This window comes from Panthera onca, chromosome D2 (assembly GCF_046562875.1).
Source record: "Panthera onca isolate mPanOnc1 chromosome D2, mPanOnc1 haplotype 2, whole genome shotgun sequence".
NCBI classification, from domain to species: Eukaryota; Metazoa; Chordata; class Mammalia; order Carnivora; family Felidae; genus Panthera; species Panthera onca.
The window spans coordinates 32,323,374-32,340,843 of record NC_138349.1 but is presented as its reverse complement, the minus strand read 5'-3'; the positions used below and the strand labels follow the sequence as shown (position 1 = coordinate 32,340,843).

The window sequence follows — 17,470 nt, the reverse complement described above, 5'->3', positions numbered from 1 at the left end:
TCCCTCTACAGGTTGACCTCTCCAGGGATTTTTATAGTGCAGAGGTGAGCTGGCCCTTGAAATAGTCTATGGCTGGGAGCAAAGCACGGAAGACCTGAAGAAGGATCCAGGAGGCTGAACGAAACCTTGTCTAGGAGCAAATATAAATCGTTCTCTGTGTTGTGCTTCCTTCCGTTATTCCCCAAATTTCAGCAAAGTCTTAAATATGTATAACTAAGTCTGTTAGGATTGTGGGGGAATGAGGAAAGGGTCTGTGGCCAAAGGTGAAAGAGCCTGAGAAATTCACATGGTGCCTGGAGGATGCTGTCTGCTCCACAGTGGGGGGAAAATGACTCCAAGAAGACGGGCTCATGGATCTGGAGACAAGCAAGAGCCAGTATGGAGCAGTGTGGGATGTGTATGCAGCCCTGGGAGTCCCAGAATGCCAGGGGCGGGAATAGGGGTACTGTAATTTGAACGGCAAAGAATGATGTGACTTTTTTTCTTTGGAGTCACAGGTAAATAGTGACTGGTCACATAGGTTGTACAGTTTTTAATTTTATAACTTTATTTCTGATAAAAAATGTAATCTATGCTAAGTGAAACAATCCTGAAAGCCTGAAAAGGCTACATACTGTATGATTCCAACTAGACTCTGGGAAAAGCAAAACTATGAAAACAGTAAAATGATCAGTGGTTGTGATTTCAGGAGGAGGAAGGGAAGGATGCATAGATGGAACGGGATTTTTCCGGCAGTGAAACTATTTTTGTATGTCACTATAAGGGTGGCCACATGTAACATGTTCATTGTATCAAAATTTGCAAATAAAACTTAAAATGTCACTCTTACTTCCAACCCCCACTATTAACATTTAATTAAATAGCCTTCTAGGGGCGCCCGGGTGGCTCAATAGGTTAAGCGTCCAACTTTGTCCAACTTCGGCTCGGGTCATGATCTCATGGTTTTTGGTTTCGAGCCCCCCCGCCCCCCATCGGGCTCTGTGCTGACAGCTCAGAGGCTGGAGCCTATTTCGGATTCTGTGTCTCCCTCTCTCTTTGCCCCTCCCTTACTCGAGCTCTGTCTCTCTCTCTCCCAAAGATAAACATTAAAAAATCAAAAGCCTTCTAATGTTTTACTACACGTGTATAGTATGTATAGATTTTACATAATTAAGATGATACTTGACATTTTGTAATCTGCATTTTTCACTTCTATCTCGAACATTTTCACAAGTGAGTAGGATCCGTAGACTTTGTTTGCTTAGCTAGCCAGTCTTTATCTGCACCTTTTCTCCTCCTGCAAACTGAAAGGGCTTTTAATTAGCTGAAACTCTGATCTGGGTGGGTGTGACAGGGAGCAATGAAATGTCAGGACCCCCCCCCCTCCACTCCCCAGCCCGTGTGCTTGAGGGAGTGGAGACAGAAGACCAGACCAGACCTGAGCCCAGCATCAGCAAGAGCTGTTGACAAGTCCTGGATGCCTGGGGGCGGAGGAGCAGGAAAGAGTCCATCTCAGGTTCAAACCCAGATCACTCTAAAACAATGTTTCTAAACGCTAGCATCTGTCAAATGAAGATATCTACCTTGCAAGGGTTGCTGTGAAGATAATAGACAATGGATGTAAGGTGCCTGCCCACACAGGAAGTTTTGGTCCATTGTAATGGCTCTTCTTGCAGAAGACCCTGGGGACTGGTTTGGACCAGGAACAAAACTCAAAATCAGTGCCCTCTGCTAGAGGGAAGTGGGGGTGGGAGGGCGTTACCACCTGGGTTGATTTCCTCCAGGCCAGAAGGTGCTCCAGAAATGGGTTTGGTTGTGGGGTGTTTTCGTTGTTGTTTTGTTAGTGTTTTTTTCTGGGGGGGAGGTGATGGGTGGTTGCAGGGAGAACGCTCCCAACCTGGCGTGGCTGATTGGTACCAACACGTGGGAATCATCTACTAACCACAGTTCTGCATAAAACCGGGCATTATGTGCCCTGACCGGAGTGGCATTTTGATCTCTAACCTGCAGGAATACCTTTGCAAAAAGATGAATTATTTTGGGTTCTTAGGGTGCCTTTAGTCCCAACAAATGCTTCCATAGAGCCAGCTGTATCCAAGTGTAAGAAGAGAGCATTTTAATCACCAGTAAGTTTAGTACAAGGCAAAATAATGTGCCTGCTAAAAAAAAAATTGAATTAAATTAAAAACAAAAATTCAGATTGCTGGGCTTGCACCATCTCAAGGTAATAAAAATCCCAGGTGGGGCCCAGGAATCTGCATTTTAACAGACTTCTTGGACTGGTGATTCTTACACACACAGAAAGCTGAGAAGCTTTATTAAAAGAAGCAAGGCAGATTTATCTGCTTCTAGTCTAGGCTTAATTGCACAGAGCACAAGGGAAGGCCCCCAACTTCCATAGTATTTTTGCACCTGCTTGCATTGCCTGAAATTTCTTTAACAGAAAAGCTTTACTCCATATTGGGATGCTGAAGGCTTACCCAGACACTCTCTCTTCCCAGGAAAGGAACATAGGAGTTTTAGTCAAGAGTGTGATGTCTGCTTGCAATAGGGGAAAAGAGCAGAAAGAATCAGATGTGGGTGCGGAGGACCAGGCTCTTACCTTCACCTATGCTCAGATCAATACAAATTTGACACAGAGCTACTTTTCATCTGCCTGCTCTCTGTTCCCTGGCAACCGGCACCAGAGCAGGGACTCCCAACTCCAGGAGCTGAATACAAACAGCCCAGACTTTTTCAAGGGGTATTTTTTTTAATTGGAGTTAAGAGCTTACATCAATGGGCAGTCTCTATACGTCTTCTTCGTAGAGGAGGTAGTCTTGATTTGGGCTACACATTAGAGTCACTTAGGGTGCTTTTAATAATCCTCATACCCAAGGCTCCCCACCAGACCATTGGCTCCCAGGTGATTCTAATGTGTGGCCAAGGTTGAGAACCACTGGCCAAATTATCACTGTAGGAAAGACCCACGGCCTAAGAGAGCACGGGAGAAGAATCCATAGATGCTGGCTGCCTTTCAGAAAAGTGTCTACAGGCTGAGAGCAGCCCTGGGATGTAGAGGGACAGAACAAATCCAGAAGGGTGGACTGGTGGACACAGAGCTCCACCAAGGCCAAGGGAGCACCGAGAAGGCACTGCACATGCGTAGTTTGGTCCCATCATCAAAAAGTAGTCCAAGATAATTTTGTATCTTTTACAAAATATCTTTCCAATAATTTTGCCAAATACAGGAGATGATTTCAAAGATGGTATTATCTGGTATTATTTTTAGTAGAAAAAATAAAAGGATCTGAAAACATCTTGCTTTCTTTTCAGCTCCTTAATGCACTCACAGAGGACCATGAAAGGCAGGTTTTAGCAGGCTTTTGCACTGCGGTCTTTTCCAGGAAAGGTGAAAGGCAGAGCAAATTAATCAGAGAAAATCCATGTTTGCTTTGGGTTTAGGAATGGATTGAAGAGCGTCTCGGATGAAAGAGACTCTTTGCAAACAAAAAGAGCAGATAAATCCTTCCTCCTTCTTCACCCCCCACATCTTAACCACGGTCCGATCTGGGTCTAGAATTTTATTTTGTCAGTATCTGTGGGGCTGGTCCTCTGTGTATGAGGGATTTTGTTAGGGCCCTCGTCAGCTACTGCTCCTAAACCCCAGCTTTCACCAGGCCACGTCCTCCTTAAGAGTCTGCAGCAACTCCTTGGGTCTCCTGAATAATCCTGACTTTTCCTCTTGGCTGAGAGTTATTCACTGTTGCCCTGAGCTCCTGGAACCCCCGCTGACAGTGGGCTTGGATCTGTGAATTATCTGCATCTACTTGGCTGGGTACCTTAGAACATCTGCACTCTCCTCATATCCGTCTGTTTCCTCCAACATATATGTTCCTAAGATCGTCTGGAGTAACAATCTCTCTAACATCTTCCTTGGTATATATAGAGAAGAAGACATTCATTCTCTTAATTCCTTTCCACCATGAATGGAGTTTTAAAAATGTAACAATCATCACTGGGTCTGGCGATCCTTCATCTGACTTCCTCCTTTCTGAGGTATTTAAATGATCTTCGATCATTGAGTCTGGGTTTCTTTTTAAGATGCTACTCATCATTTTTATAGTATGTTTTATTTTTGTTGTTAAATTTCAATACAAGCATTGTGTGATAGAAAGTTGAAAGCTTCTGATACGAAAGAGAATAAGAAAACAATGGAATTTATAATCAGGTACCCTTGGATGCTCAGGCTTGAGCCTTCTGGGCTTTTTTTGACCCTCTTTTTCTCCTTGACTCTTCATCTGCTATCACCAGTTCAGTCAGTTCACCTCCAGATGATCTTTCCTGACTCTGTTTCCTCATGCCCACTCCTTCAGCCACAGCCACTATGATCTCATGGACAATGGACCACACCAAAAGCTTCCCATCTGGGTCTCCCTACTTCAGTCCCTCCCTTCCCCCAAATTCGTTTTCTTAAATTACCCCTTTGCATCATGTCACCCCACACGTGAATGTCTTCAATGTCTCCCTGCTTCGTGCATGATAAAGGACAAACTCATTTGCTTGGCATTCAAAGGCTTCACAATTTGGACCCAACCAAACATTTTAGACATAATTATGATGCCCACTGTTATGAACCCACAATTGTTCTCCTGAGCCCAAGGCCCAGCTTAAGTGGCTCCTTTCCCTTTCCAGATTATTTCTTGGGCTCAGGAAGGAGGTCACTTAGGGAAAGAGCACTGGAGCCCAGAGAGGTCGATTCTGCTCTCATCTCTGCTGCTTCCTGGCTTCGCCAATCTGAGCAATCCCCTTCATCATTCAGTGCCTCATTTTCTCTTGTAAAACGAGAAGATTGGATTACAGGGGCGCTGAGGTCTTTTGGAGCTCTGCATTTTATTTCTGTATATCCTGGATTTATAGCACTTCAGGCAGGACTACTGATGGGCCATTTAATCTCCAGGGTTGATAGCAGTTTGTGAACTGTTACTTGGTTCGTGTGACACCTTTTGTATGCTGTATCTTAAACTTCGTTTCCTAAACTCAAAGTAGTTTTGTTTCTTCATTTTATGAAAGTAATACATGCTAATCCTTAAAAATCCATATGATACAGACACGTAAAAGGGAAAACTCCTCCTTTGGCCATAGGGAGGATCAGAGGGCTGTGAGGGCCCCTGAGAAGGGAGTGGCTGACCCGAAGTTTTGAGATGAAGTGTCCTGGGAACTGGGTCCTGATGGGAAAATCGAAATTCAGCAGGCAAAAGAGTGAGGAACAGGAGCCAGGTGGCAGAAACAGCAGGTGCCAAGGCCCGGAGGTGAAACTGGCTGGGATGTTTGGGGTCTGGTGAGAAGCTGAGAGCAGCAGGATGTGGGGTGGGTGGAGGGAAGGGGGGAGTCATAGATGAGGCTGGAGGGTGGGGTCAGGCAGCAAGGGCCTTGTTAGTCAGGCCAAGGAGATGGGTTATAGGCAGCAGGAAGCCCCTGAAAACCTTTCCTCAGAGGTGTGCCCAGGTTAGGGTAGAAAAAGGGAGGAGGGGACACTGGTGGCTGGGAGACCGGTATGAAAGCAGCCCTCCTGGGCCCCAGCCCCAGTCCACGGTAGGGAAATACTAGAAGGATAACATCAAGATGCCCTTTAGTGCCCCAGCTGGGCAGGTGGAAGAACTGATGGCTGCACAGTGGACCATACTGGGGTCTGAGGCAGAACAGATCCGCAATACTGGTCCTGTCTTCATTTAAAATGTCAATATTTTGGGGCATTTGGGTGGGTCATTCAGTGAAGCATCTGACTTGTGCTCAGGTCATAATCTCACAGGTCATGAGTTCCAGACCTGCATCAGCGTGGAGCCTGCTTAGGATTCTCTCCTCTCTCCTCTCTCTTTCTCTCTCCCTCCCTCCCCCACTCTCTTTCTCAAAATAAATTAAACAAAAAACAAAATAAGTAAATAAATAAACAATAACATTTCAATTTTTTGTTCATCGTAAACTATTTTTTTTTTTTGCCTTACTTTTGATTTTTAAAGCATTATCTTGAAATACTATTTAACTTACTGATGGGTGGAGGATTTCTTCTTAAAGTTTAATGTTATCATTTTTTTTTTTTTACATGAAACATATATTTGTCTTCTTTAGTCTATAAACCCTGGATGAGTGCCCACGCTGGGAAAGTCAGGTGCTGGACACAGAGCTAACTAGCTTGAGCACAAATCCTTCCCCCTGGGAATGCAGGAAAAAGGTCCTGCCACCCCCTAATCTCATGACAAAAACCTTCTGGTTTATGTGAAACCAGAGGACAAACACAGACAGAGACTGGGGGATTCTCTGATTTGCACAAAATATCTTCCTTTTGGATAATTTCTGTCTCAAAGCTGAAGTCTCTGGTTATGAACCATCATCTTGAAGCAGAATGCCATTTTTAGTGACTAGTCTGCTATCTGCATGTGGCGGAGACTGTCCCATCCCATTGGCTGGCAGGCTTCCCTCCTCTGCCTCTCCAACCCTCTTCTAGTCCTGGCCCAGCTTCCTCATGTCCCTCCTTCCTGTGGCATCATTGGTGCTATCTTTAGATTTGCAAATTCAGCAGCAGAGGGGCCCTCTTCCTTCTAGAAAGTGAGTCCACACTGGAGATGGCACAAAAGTTTTGACAGCCCCTCTGTGGTGGAGGAAGCCCCCCAAGGATGAGTTAGCACCACCGTCCCATTTCACAGATGCAGATACCAAGGCCCAGAGAGATCATGACGCTTGTCTTGTCTCGGACCACACAGCTTGGAAACCCTGACTCCTAGGGTTTGCCTGTCATTAAGGTAGTCACAGTGAGAGAAACTTTAGTAATATCATGGATCAATCCCCTCTTGTTGTAAGGGAGGAAACTAAGTTCTAGAGAAATGTTGCCACTGCCCCAAGATTGATTAGCAAAAGGGGCTCTTGGGTGGCTTGGTCGGTTGAGCATCTGACTTCGGCTCAGGTCATAATCCCAGGGTTCGTGAGTTCGGGCCCCACATCGAGCTCTGCACTGATGGTGCAGAGCCTGCTTGGGATTCTCTCTCTCCCCTTCTCTCTCCCCCTCTCTCTCCTCCTCCCTGCTCGTGCATGCTCTCTCTCCCAAAATAAATTTCAAAAACTTAAAAAAAAAAAAAAGATTGATTAGCTAAAGATTCCCCCAGCTCTTTCCATCACACCCTGTTCTTTCCCTTTCCACACATGGCTTGGGTCTCCTGCCAGAGGCTCAGCTTTTCCGTTGTAGGGACTGCGTCTTCCACTTTCTTGTGCCACAGCCCAGAGCCACCATGAACAGTCCCTGCTCAGGAAGCCATGCCGGTGGTCAGACTCAGATAATCAATAGTTCAATAGTAAAAGCTGGCGCTTAGTGAGCCTGTGTTATGTGCCAGGTGCTTTGCATCTATTACTTCACTTAACCCTCACGACCCTCTGAGGTAGGTCCTATTATTATCCTCATTTTTTACTGTGATTAAAAATAACTACACACCAGATTTATCATCTTAACTACCTCTAAGTGTCTAGATCAGTAGTGTTTTCGCCTACACATTGCATATTCACATTGTTGTGATTATCCCAGTTTTAATACATGAGAAAACATTCACTCAGAGAAGTTGAGTAATTTGTCCCATGTCCAACACCTAGTTGAGGACAGCTGGGATTCAAAGTGTGGCCTTTTGACTCCAGAGCCCATGCTCCCAACCTCCCGTGAATAACCTATGCTGGCTTGTTTCAGCCTGACCCTTACCAGGGCAGGAGGGGCCATCACCACAGACCTCTTTGGTCACCTCCATCTCTGTCCCTGGAGAAGGCATCCGATCCTTCCACCAAGCAAGCAGTCTTTACTGGGGACACATGTGCCCCCACCACCACCCTGCTGCTGGTCCTCAAGAGCTGACTTGTTGCTAGAGGGAAGCATGGGCTCTTAGGGGCCTGTCTCTATCTTTAAGGAGGGGCAGAAAACAAAGAGGACGGGACAGATGGCAGGAGGAGAGGCAGAGGGTAGTGCAGGCAGGTGGGGAGTGGGTAGGAACGCGGTCCAGGCCCTCTGGGGTCCAGGACCTCCTGAGAAGCAGGGTGGCTGGATTCACGGAGGGAGACCAGGGCACCACGTGCCCATGTCCTTTCACGGCATCCTAGTGACAAAGACTGCCCAGGAGTCCTGGCGTGGAGGGGTGCAGGCAGCTTAACTGTTAGCAACTTGTTTCTGTGGTTCTTAACCACCATTAACCAGAGAAATTAACTTGCAAGTTTCTCCAGACACTCTACCATTTTTCTTTCTTTTCTTTCTACCGCGATCTGCAAATGCTTTGTGGTTGTCTTTGGCATGTCTGAAGTGCTGATCTGGGTTATAAGTCCAACTGGGCTGACCTGCACAGGCAGGAGTAGGGATGATCCTATGAAGGCCCTGAATCCTTTTTACAAATCCTGGCACGCTTTACCCTGTCAGAGGAAGTTAGGCACGGGGCACAGCACCCTGAGACTGATGAGGTGACAAAGGAAATAGGCTAAACTAGACTCAAGAAGTTCTTAGATGATTTGCCACTTGCTGTGATAGTTTCTACTGACTTGCGGGGACTGCCGGGACACACTTTCCTTCCTCCCAGCACTGAGGAGGCCTTGCTGGTCCCCTCGCTCAGCCACTCACGCAGCAGGGAGGGACTGGGGGGAAGGGAAATCTCTTCCAAAAAACCATACATACATAAGCAGGTTGCAAAATGCAAAAAAGTTACAGGAGGCTCCTGTGTCCACAGATGGCACAGACTGTTGGTTTGGAACAGTCCCCAGAGGTCATGTTATTTAATCCTGTCACTGTGCTTGGCTTTGACATGCTCTTTGTTCTAACAAGGTGCAGACAGCTGACATTTTGCTATGTTCCCGGCCTCTCCTCAACCGGCATGAAAATTGCCCTGGGGAACTGATGATTCCCAAACAACATATTTGTAAGACGATGATGTGATGCATAATTCTAATCACATTTCAGAACCTTCCGAAAATGTAATTCTGTGTAATTCTAGCAAAGGAATGTGTTTTTAAGAATTTAAGCATGTTCTTTTATTTATTTATTTATTTATTTATTTTCACCGAGAGAGAGAGAGAGAGAGAGAGAGAGAGAGAGAGGTGGAGGTGGGGGAGAGAGACAGTGCGTGTGAGTTGGGGAAGGGCAAAGAGAATAAGAATCCTAAACAGGCTCTGTGCTCAGCAGGGGAGGGGGACTGGGGCAGGGGGAGGGGCTGACAGGAGGCTTGATCTTACTACCACGAGATCATGACCTGAACTGAAATCAAGAGTTGGATGCCTAACCAACTGACTGAGCCACCCAAGTAACCGAGCATGCTCATTTAAATTAAAAAAAATTTTTTTTTTTAATTTATATATTTATTTTGAAGGAGACAGTGAGCAGGGGAGAAGGGGCAGGGAGAAAGAAAGAATCCCAAGCAGTCTCCATGTTGTCAGCCTAGAGCCCAATGCAGGGCTCGAACCCATGAGTTGTGAGATCATGACTTGATCAGAAACCAAGAGTCGGATGCCCAACAAACTGAGCCACCCAGGCACCCCAAGCATGTCCTTTTAAAGATTAACCTTGATAGGAAAAAAGGACTCTTGCCTATGTCTACATTGGCACAATATAATATTGTCACCCACTTATCTGGGCATCCCATTTTGATAGTTAAAAGCAAAGATATTTTCAGAGAGTGAAGAGTGATTTTGAGGAATGATATTTCTAGTACGTTGAAAAATTCGGCTCAGTTAAGCTCATTTCACTGGGATCTGAGTAAAAAACCCTATTGGGGAATATCACATGTAGGGATTGAAGTGGAAAGAAGCCTTGTAATTCTTAAAAACCATCCAAAAATGCTTATTAATAATACGTGAAAACACACTTTGAAACAACATCTAATTGGTGAAAAAAAATATAGCACGGGTCCCCAAGTATAATATTTTATGGTAAGTACAGAAAATAATTTCATTGTCACTTTTTTCTATGGAGGCGAAATACACCGTGTAAAATTCACCATTTCTACCGTTTCGAAGTGTGCAATTGAGCAACTTCCTGACGGGGTGCAGCCACCACCGCTATCTAGTTGCAGAGGTTTTACATCACCCCAAAAGGAAACCTCATTCCCACAAAGAGGTCATTAGCAATTTTAAAGCAGATTTCCCCCCATTTTATTTGGAGGTATTTACACAAATACCTTTTGTTTTAATTGTTTTAAGAGGTTGTTTTCGGCAATAATCAGGTATATTAGGCCCAATCATCTGTGACTGGTTTGCAAATGTGATAATCTTTGAATGTGGAGAATGATATGAAATGAAATGAAAAGACTTTCTATTTGTAAAAAAAAAAAAAAAAGACTTTGACCCTAAACAGGCTGTAAAGACTGCTTAAAAGGCACAATAGTCACAGATAACGACGAGGATCTGGTTTTCCAAGGATTTGGTATTTCATTTGCCATTTTCCTTTTGAAAGTGTATTTCCCAAGTTTGTATTTTATCCCACCATCGTTATTTGCACTAAAATAAGATGACTTTCCTTCCAGCCAGGTACTGAGTGTGGACACTGATATGCTTCCTGTGCCTAAGAGATTATTCTTCATCCCATAGCAGTTTACACTTTGAACGCAGTGAAGTTGTAAAGTAAACAACGACAACAAATTGAATGGGGGGGGTGGTGTCTCTAACCCTGTAGGGAGCATCCTTAACCACAGCCCCCCACACCCAACTCCCTTTGCTTAGGCGTGGTCTCCCTCCTCCAGACTTTCCCTCCTTATCACCTGTTCTTTCCTGAACAAAGTCCCATTCTTTCAGCTAACAGCTGTGGACTGAGCCACCTCTGTGCGGGAGAGAAAAGCCCAGCTATCTGCCCTCCAGCCTCAGGGATGTTGGTGACAGATAGTGCCTTAATGCCTTAACCTATTACCCTCGGTGAGCTTTCATTTTGAACCAGGACTCTGAGACACTGCCTTATCCCGCATGGATGCCTCTTTAATGACACAATTTGGGAAAGCCCCGGCCAGGAGGGACTTGGGGGAAGGAAGCATCCACGGATCTCTTCCTCTCTGTTTAACATATTCACTGCTACAACACCCCTGTTATGTTATATGTTATTATAATAATGTATGATATTACTTTCCAGATGAAAAGGTTGAGGCGAAAAGGGATTACATGACCCTTTCAAAGACCATGAGCTAGTAAGTACAGAGAAGTATTCAAATCCAGGCCTGCCTGATTTCAAAGATCCTATTCTTTCCAGTATGGCAAAAACACCTTTCTGAGCACTTCTTAAATTATACCACATTGGTCCTGTATGCTCGGTCTGTGCGTGAGACCAACTCTTCTCTTTATAATTACAGCTCACTCTCAGACTACACAAACGACTGTGGGAACGTTCTTGGAAAAATATGTATCCGTAGATATCAAATGTGCTGGGTCAGCACAGAATTCAAGTGCAGACCAGGAAACCTGTAAGAGCCTGAAATACTGACGGGCATGGTTCTGTAGGGGTTTCTGGGGTTTCTCACTAGTAAATTAGTTCTTTTAGTTAAAAAAAAAGGTCTAGGGGCGCCTGGGTGGCTCAGTCGGTTAAGCGCCCAACTTCGGCTCAGGTCATGATCTCGCAGTTCGTGAGTTCCAGCCACACATTGGGCTCTGTGCTGACGGCCTGGAGCCTGCTTTGGATTCTGTGTCTCCCTCTCTCTCTGCCCCTCCCTCACTCACACACTCTCTCTCTCTCTCAAGAAATAAATAAACATTAAAAAAATTTTTTTTTAATATCTAGGGCAAATACAGAATATAGACTAACCTGGACCAACCTCTATTGGTCAACACCTGACACAGGGTAAAAAAAAAAAAAAAAAAAAAAAGAGGGAGTGGCCTATGTACTCCCTTCTCCCAGTAGGCAAACAGAGAGCGACGGTTCTGGAGAAGGATCGGCTGGCTATGTGAGCTCCGACAGTGACTTCACCTCTCTGGGCCTTAGGTTTCTTGCCTCAGAAATAAAGTTGCTAAAGAGACGGACTCCCAAGTCCTCGCCGGGAGACCTGTGTGATCTGGATGGGGGCTTCTCCGCTGCTGTCCGTGTCCTTCCACAGAGAAGGGGGAGCAGGCTCAGCTGGCGTGGCTCAGGGAACCTGTGACCAGAACTGACTACATCATTTCTAGGGGCCCAGGAAGTCCAGCAAGCGTGTGCAGTGAGAACACTGAAGTTGTCCTTGAGGCTTAGACATCAACGGCCCTGAGCAAACAGAGAGACACAGGGCCACCTTAAAGAAGCAGAAAGGCTGACACAGAAGAGGGGCTGACAGAGGGGAATCACAAAGCAAGAGACACACACGTCCGATGGGGAGAGAGTGGCAGCCCCTCTGACCATTATCCAACAGAGACAGAGTCTGGTTAAGCAGACTCAGATGGTTTCCCTGGCAAGGTCATAGCCATAGTGGGCAAGGGCACTGCAGCCCTTTGGCTTGGAAGCAGGATCTGGGGTCACCCATGAGCCTGAGCATCTGACACTACAACACGCAGCAGCCCCACACCAGCCTGGACCCCTTGCACGCATACCCTCTCATCATTCCCAATAGTGTAAGAGGATCACACCAACTGCTCACCTCTGGATAAGGTCAACACCAACTTAAAGAGTCATGGGAGACTGGATAGAGGACTCCTTTCTACTAAAGCTGGAATAAACTCTTTTAAAAAAAAGTTGCACCCTCAAAACCCAGCCATCAGTTTCACAAAATATACACCAGTGGCCATGGGGAGATCAGGCAAGAAAGGGTGAATTGTGCTGCAGAAACTATCCAAGGTGATGGCAGAGTTATTTGGATCCGTGCCTCACAGTGCTGCAGAATCTTCACATGGGACTGAGAAGACATTAAAGGGTGGACCGATACATAGCGTCTCATCCCCCAGACCTCAACCTGTCTTTTATCCCGAAACATTCTACCCATGGACCTCAGGGCAACGCATTCTGCTCTAGGACAGACACAGCATACCCACCTCTGTCCAGTTTGGCCATAGGATCAGATCTATAAGCCCTTGGACTTCCTAATAGCTATGTTACCACTTAATTGTCTTTTTATCCCAACTCTAAGGATTTCCACTCATGGTTTACCTGGTCTGCTTACAGAGGTAGAAACAGAGACTATTCCAAGATGACCTTATGCCTGGAGATCTTTCCTGCTCTCGTTTCTCTGGAGAGAACAACATATACCCCATTGGTGCATATCGTTTGTGGAATCTAGTTTTATTTGACCCTAAAATTTTTTAAAAATAGTAACTCATTGAAATATAGGCCCCAGCACCTCTAGCCCTTCTCCTTGGCAACCCCTCACCCAAACCGTCCCAGACAGAGGGATATCAGAAGGCTTATCAATTGCAAAGATATATATTCTAAACTTTAAACACATGCCATCTCTATAAGAATATACAAATGAAGAGGGGCTTCCTGTTCGAGACAGAATTCATTTACTTAGCCTAAATCAGTTTCTCAACAGCAGCTCTATTGAAATTTTTGGCGATTCTTTGCTGTGAGTACTGCTCTGTAAGTGTAGGATGCTTACCAGCACCTCTGGCGTCTACCTGTTGGTGCCAGCAGCACCCCCTCCACATTTGTGATGATCAAGTGTCCCCTGGGGGACGAAAGTGCCCCTGGTGGAGAAGCACCAATCTAAATGATGCAGCCAGGCCTTCGCGGAGGGCAGCAGAAGGAGGCTTCCGTGGAGTCTCTAAAAAGCCAGAGAGACCTTTCCGTTTCCCTGCTACAAGCTATCATTCAATTTTTTTTTCTTATTCATATTCTTTGCTTTAAAGTTTACTTATTTATTTCGAGAGAGAAGTGAGCAAGCATGAGCGGGGGAGGGACAGAGAGAGAGGGAGAGAGAACCCCTAGCGGACTCTGTGCTGTCAAGGCAGAGCCCGACACGGGACTCCATCTCACAAACCATGAGACCATGACCCGAGCCAAAATCAAGACTTGACGCTCAACTGACTGAGCCCCCCAGGCGCCCCTCCTATTCGTATTCTTTAACCAGCCTAGATTCCTTGATGCTGCTGCATGTGGGCAAGAGGAAGATCCTCTTTGAAAATGAACCAAACAGTAAATTCTCCACTGAACAGATGAGGTTCATCATCCGTGGGGGAAAATCAAGAGACTATCTGTAAATGTCTGCCTGAAGTTCTCTGGAGAGACCTACTCCAGAACTACTCTCTGGAGTAGTACCAGCCCAGTCTCCTCCAATTCCGTGATGTAGGAGTCTTGGCTGGAATGTAATTGTGGTTCCATCCTTGCGAACCTAATTAAGTGTATCACAGCCCACTTTGAGACCAGTTGCGTGAAAAGAAGGGAGTTGTTCAGCTATGGTACCCTGGCGATCACTGGATCCAGGACAGAGGGTGCTTTGGACACGTGGACTCTGGTTTAGGGTTTTCCTGGCACAACCATGCCCAGAGTGGGTGAGAAAGAGTGCCCCGAGTTTCCCTAGCCAATGACCCTGAAAGCTACAAATACTAAGCAAATTCTCGTAACGTGGCTCCAGGGTAGCTTGCCCACAAGGAGAAAGAGGCCTTGTCTGAGGAGTCCATCCATTGGTGTGACACAAGAAGTCCCAGTTGAGCAGTTTCTCGGCTGACATAATGCAGACGGGCAGTGTGAAGAGAAATACTTCCTGGGAAGTCTATCTTGTCTCTACCATTAGATGCTGTGCCTTCTTTTTCCTTCCCTCACGAGCACAGGCCTCTGCCCTAAGCTTATAAAGAATGAGAAGAGAGATGCTCCCAGACACATGTATGTTCAAGAGTTGCTCTACCCATCATGAGGCCCTGGGCAGCTTCCTGCTCTGCTTGCCATTCTAATTCAAGGGGGTTGGGTCCATTACCGTGAGGAGAAAGAGAGACCGCAAATGGTCACTCATGATATGTGGGTTGAAGTACTGGCTATTGTGTTTACTTTTTATTTACTTGTTATACTGACCATGAAGCCAATGCCATTCTTGGCACGTCAGCCCATGTTGTCTTACTTCATCTTCACAAAAAGGCTGTGAGGAAGGCATCTCTAGTTTTGACACCTGAGGAAACTGAAGCTTACGGAAGTTGAGTGACTTCCTCAGGACCCATATGCTAGCAATGGGCCGTTGAAATTCAGCCCTTTTGAGCTCCAATTGCATTGTCCTTCTAAATACGTCACAGCAACCTTCTAGGTGACCTTGTTGGATGCTGTGTAGTTGTGTTTTCTGACCTCATTGTTTAGGGATGGACAGCTTTCAAAGATGGATGATTCAGTCAGGAAACGTCTCCTGAAGGCCTTGGGATAAAATCATTGAAAGCTGTCTATCTTTAAACAGTAGGGTCAGAGAATAGTCTCCATGCCTAAACGATCACACGGCATTAGAGCCGAGAGGGGCTTCGGGAATTGGCTCGTCCAAACTCGGCATTTGCAGATGGGGGACACAGGAGAGGGGAGGACTTATCCAGGGTGGCGTGGTAGAAAAGCCATACATGGAATATACGGAAGCTTCATTAAAGAAAGACTACAGGGTGCGGTAGGTGAATGGGGGTGCAGAGAGGGATGAATTAGAGTTAGGGTTGATGACGATGCAATTGACGGAAATAGGGAGGCTCAGAGATGGAGCTAGTGGCAGAGAGGTGAAAATAAGGTGAATTTCTTTCCTTTTTTAAAAAAGTAATTTCTACATCTAATTGTGGGACTTGAACTCACGGCCCCAAGATGATGAGTCACATGTTCTACCTACTGAGCCAACCAGATGCCCTGGTGAATTTGTTTCTGAAGAACTGAACTTGAAAAGCCAAGTAACTGGAAATTCCAAGTGAAGATTCCAAGACCTGAGGAGAGAAGCCATGTCCCAGAAGCTGTGAAATTACATCTCCAAGTGAGAGTCCTGGCAGTGAGATCCGGACACCCAAGACAGGGCTCTGCTGTGCTCGACAGATTTTTAGCCACTCAAGTTAAGGCAGAGGAAGGGTGTTTGTCACATCTACAGTCCTTGCAAAGCTAAATGCCACACGTGTCACAATCAATAGGTAAAATAACCAAAATGGCCACAAAGAAGAACTGAAATGAACATAAACTTTACCTAGGATCAATGCAAAGTTCTGCATTTATGTTCAGGAAATCAGTTGCACAACTACGGAATTAAGAAGAAAGAATAGCAGTGATATTAATGACTGCCAGTTTTAATCTAACAGTTATTATGTTCCAGGATCACTATGTGCCCTTGATGGACACCCACCATCTCTCTATTTTTGTGGCTAAGAGTTTAGGCAAAGTCTCATATAAATTTTGATAAACCAAAGGATATAAACACAGCTCTTCACTTATACTGTCACCTGGTACCAAATAATTGCAGTTAGGCAACTTTCCGAATCGGTGTCAGTCAGGACAGAGGCCACAAATCACAGGGATCAAGTATTTCATTTCCCTATTCTTTGACATCCCACCTAATTACAGAAAAGATTTAAGGTGGTGCTTCAAGTCCATCATGTTTACAATTTCCTGTCTTTGAAAAGCTCCGCGTCGGCAGTGCACATTTTACCAAAACAGGCCAATTCTGTAAAGACAACTGAGTAACCAAGTGGAAAAAAATTTACTTCTGCTTCAGCGGATGAGTGTAGTGTATGATTATCCACAATATAATTTTGGTTTCCCGCCCTATAATCTATGGTTGTATACTGCCTATTGACCACTCACTCTGTGATTAAGCTGGACTTTGTCCCAGGGGGCAGAGGGTGGAGCTCATATGATGATTCAGGTTCTATTCCCTTTCCTTATTTAAATTCCCATCTGGATTTCCTAAAAGAGGTTCTAAGGCTTAGTGTAGCTCCAGGTTATGGAATGTCTGGAAAGGACTATATAAAACCCTCTTGCTCATTTGAGAGAAGCCCTAATATCCATGCCTTGTTGGTTTCTTTGGCATGTCTTTCCTACACTCTTTTCCTTTCACTTCTTACTGCTGTGCCTCAAGTCCAGGCCTATGGCACTAGATGCTTAGGCTGCTTAACTGGCCCCATTACAGAGTATCCCTGCCCCCTATTACATGCTTGCTGTCATGCCATTTCTATTCCTGTAAACCATTCTCTAACTCCCTGTGGTTAGAGCCCTCACTGTCCTTTGTGAGCTGACCCCACCCTACACATCCCAATTTACCAGGACCTTCTGGTTCCATACACCCTACTCCATAGTCTCTGTTGGACAGAACACTCTCATCATCCCACCAATGGACTGTGTTCAAGTCCAGTTCCAAGTTGCGTTTCTCTATTTCCTCCCTCCCGGCTCATTGTTTTTCCTCCAATTCTCACCCTACTTTTGTCTTACTTGCCTCTCAAACCTAGCTCTTGAAGCATTTTCTCCATGAAATCTTTCTCAGCTACTCCAATTCCCTTCTTATCTTCATTTAGTCTCTTACTACTTTCATTGATTCATCTGACACCCCCCCCCCCCCCCCCGCCATGAGAGTGTAGTGACTCAAGACCAAGGGAAAGACTGAGGTACCTTCTTGGCCCCTGT

General features: G+C 45.5%; 1 protein-coding gene across 2 annotated transcripts in view; it reads right to left on the bottom strand.

Annotated features, from left to right (window-relative positions):
• The window catches only part of BLNK (B cell linker), a 74,981-nt gene that overhangs the window by 56,259 nt on the left and 1,252 nt on the right, over nt 1-17,470 (bottom strand). The window lies entirely within an intron of this gene.